We start from the raw sequence: 3,851 nt of genomic DNA on the forward strand, positions 1-3,851 counted from the left end.
GAGCAAGAGTGAGAGGGGAGGTGCCATATACTTTCATTGCCAGATCTCGCAAAAAGCTCACTATTGCAGAGACAGCACCGAGGGGATAGTGCTGAACCCTTTGTGAGAAATCCACTTTTATGATCCAATCACTTTCCACCAGACCCATCTCCAACACTGAGAATTACAATTTAATATGAGATTCAGTGGGGACAGAAATCTAAAGTATATAACCATTTCTTCGATAAAAAAATGATAATTGAGAGGACTTTATTATTGGAATTTATAATAGGTACTATAAAAATAACATGAAATTCCAGGTAAATAGTGGGTATTTATTAATATCTGTTGAATGAATGAATGAATAAAAAATGTTTGATTCTACTTTATATCCTTATTTTTCATTTTACCCCCATTTTAGTTTATACATTATCTTTTGTGGAGAGGAAATAACCTGTGTTCACAAGATGTGCAAAACTATTGAAATCTAAATACTCATGGAATTATAAGTGTCTTAATGAAATCTTTTCACTCATGTGGTTGTGTGTTTGCATTCTTTTTATAATTTAATTTCTGTTTTATTTGATTTTGTTTTCAACAAAAATCCAAACTGCCTTTATTTTGATAAGACACCATAGTAACTTTGCTGGACCTTTTCCTAATATTTGTAAAGCTACACTAACATGAAAACTATACCTGTGTGTGGATGACTATATTCTTTATAAATCTTAGTATTTATTCATATTTTTCAACTAAAATGTTAGCTTAATTCCTTTTTATGGGGTATATTTTTGTGTACTTCTTTCTCAGTGACACATTTAGTTATAATTGTAGACTGTAGTAACTTGCTGAAATATTTTTTAAAAAGATTTTTTAAAAAGTCATTCATCTAAGTGACTATTGACATATAATTTTTTATCTATCACTCATTAACCTTATATTTTTTAGCTGCAACAGAACTGACTCAAGATTGAGTACTATAGTAAAGCCAGGTGAGCCCATCAGATGTATCTATCAGATATGTAGTGACCTATTATAAAGGAATGCCTGTCACTTCCTGCCTACAGTATCAATTTACCACGATGTTATTTTCATAGAAAATGTTATTTAACAGGTCTAAAAGAAGACTTTTTTATATTTTCTGAGTTAACTTGTTGACCTCTGTCACCAAATTTTCTAAAATATTGTATTTTTGATTGCCAAAGGCATGAGTGTATGCATGTGCATTTGTATGTGTAGAAAGAGAAAGAAAACTACCTTGTTTTACTTAGTGCATTTATGTGAAATACCTGTCTGAAAGATTGCACGAGACACCACCACCAGCAATACCACTTCACATCTATAAAAAGAGCAGCACTAATCAAAAGACTTTTTATTAGAACGTGTCTTTGGTTTTTCTTGCAAGAGTAGATTTCATCAGGTTTTAGAGCAGGAATGGACTCAGTCTTTCGTAGCAAAATATTGAGTGTCCAATTATTCGCCCAATTCATAAATAAATATTCTATTATTATAAAAATATTCCATTGTTATTATGGGCCCAGGGAGAGTGGGGATAAAGTCTACAGACAAAGGTAAAGTTAGCATTAAAGGTAGAGGTGGGACCTTAAAATATTAATATTCCCATTAGTTGCTGGAGATTCCTTTACCAATTTTCCTCTGTGTTTAACTAAGACAAAATGAGGATGTGATTTGGAATAAAAAGTTATCTTGGACAAATCCAGACTCATGCAACGGCTAGGCCCTCATTGGCTCCCTGAGAAACAAAGGTAGGTGAGCCTGTAAGCTCCTCCTTGCTACTGTTCCTAGGAACCTGGCATTCGTAGGATTGCAGAACGCTGACACATTGTGAGTGAGTACATGGGCACATGTTTACAGGAATCTCTCACGTTATCTCTCAGACACAGATAAACTTGTCAGCCACTTACCAGGCATTGAAAACTGTTCCAGCCCCAAAATATCACCCTATCAGCCCACCAGTCAGTCAGAAATTCTCTACAGTTGAGTCACCCCTTATCTAGGCCAAGTTCCTGTTAAATACCAATAGTTTTAATTAGGGGAGAAGTAACACATTAACCCATTAGTAAATCTCAGCTGTTTTCACAGCCAGCAGGACTTTCAAGGAAAAGGACAGATGGCAGAATGCATGATTCCAGATTGATGCAGATCATGAATATTGAGTGAAATGTGGCAAGAATGAACACCTCGCCATTTTGAGGATTCCCAAGATAAGGCTTTATCCTTGAGAGACAGGACTTGCAGTCACTACAGTGCCACATCTACTGTGATAAGAGCTATAAGTCAGACATTAAAGCATGAGTAAAACCTAATACATTTCTTCAAGGAAGTATCATCCACTAAGTTCAGAAAAATCACAATAAAAGTACACAAATAATAAAAGCACAGCAATCCATATAAAGTTTCAGTAAACATTTGTCTAAATGAACCAGCGTCCCTGTAGAAGTACTAATAATGGAACACAGAATTTCAAAGAGGGGTGAAAAAGTGTTTCTAGCTGTACTTGTCCCTAAAGGCTTTAGGAAAATTAGGCAGTTGTAAAGGCTGGGTAAGATGTTGGCAGGCTCATATAAAGGAAGGTGGAAAGGGAGAACATGTCTGGTACACAGAACAGCATTAACCATGGCACAGGGCTGGGAAAATGGAACAGATACCAAAAAACCTGCTTAGAGTTCACTTCCTTTATAGCACAAGAAACACAGGAGACACAGTGGAGCAAAAGAAAAAAGGGATAGCCCTGTTTTAAGGGAGAATACTTTGGACTAAGGCGCATGTGTTTAATGACAGAAATGCACTGAAGTTTTTATTGGAATTTTTAAAACAGAAAATGACATCATGGCTACCCAAGTTAAAAAATATCAATTCTGTGGAAGTCACATGCAAGATTAATGACAGGGAGAGACACCAGGGCCCATCAGATGTCCAGGTTGGATATCCAGGACATGTAGCACAGAATCTTTAGAAAAGTGACTAGGTTGTGAGGGCAAACAGGATGAAAAAGGGCCAGAACAATTTTTGAGCTTCAATTCTACAAAGCTGTCACATAGGGTAGTTTGCAGAATGGGTAAAAAGGGCGAAAGCGAAAACAATACAGTGCTTGTTCTCATTTGGCTCACAATTGACACATAAAGGAAAATGCTCTCCAGATACCCAGTGAAAGATTTTGGCAGGCAGTGGAAAATGTAGCTTTTGGATTCAGGAGGTCAGCAGGTCTAAAGGACAATTTCTGTGTGGGATTTACAGGGAGGTCGGCAAGCGTTGACTAAGGAGCAGAATGGAGGATCTGGGTAAGCTGGGGAACATGTGGAGTGAGCGTGACCTCCAAGTTTACAGGACATATCTAAGAACAGGAGAAGAGATGAGAGACTTTGGGAATTACACCTGTATGAGAATTAGCAGAATGCTCAAGTAGATGAGGGAGAAAATCACAGAGAAGGAAAATCTCAATAATGCAATGAATTGGAATCATTTAAAAATCACTAGGGCAATTCCTTACTGGCAAGCTCGGTCATTTTCTAGAAATGATATAATATGATGCTACAACCTTTACTTCTAGCTTCTCATCTATAAATAACCTTGAGAAGCTTAAAAATGAAAATGAAAATAAAGTTCATCTTCTACCTTAAAGGAAAATACCTGTGTTCAAGTGAAGCAGACTCTTGCTTTGACCCTTATTACGTGGAAGACATGTGTCCTCTTGTGCACTAAACAGGTGTGGCTTCAGCAAGATTTCCTTCCTTCCTTCCTTCCTTCCTTTCTTCCTTTCTTTCTTTCTTTCTCTTCTTTTCTTTTCTTCTTTCTTTCTTTCTTTCTTTTTTTTCTTTCTTTCCTTCCTTCCTTCCTTCCTTCCTTTCTTT

Source organism: Sapajus apella, unplaced genomic scaffold, assembly GCF_009761245.1.
Source record: "Sapajus apella isolate SASKATOON/1434 unplaced genomic scaffold, GSC_monkey_1.0 scaffold111, whole genome shotgun sequence".
Lineage (NCBI taxonomy): Eukaryota > Metazoa > Chordata > Mammalia > Primates > Cebidae > Sapajus > Sapajus apella.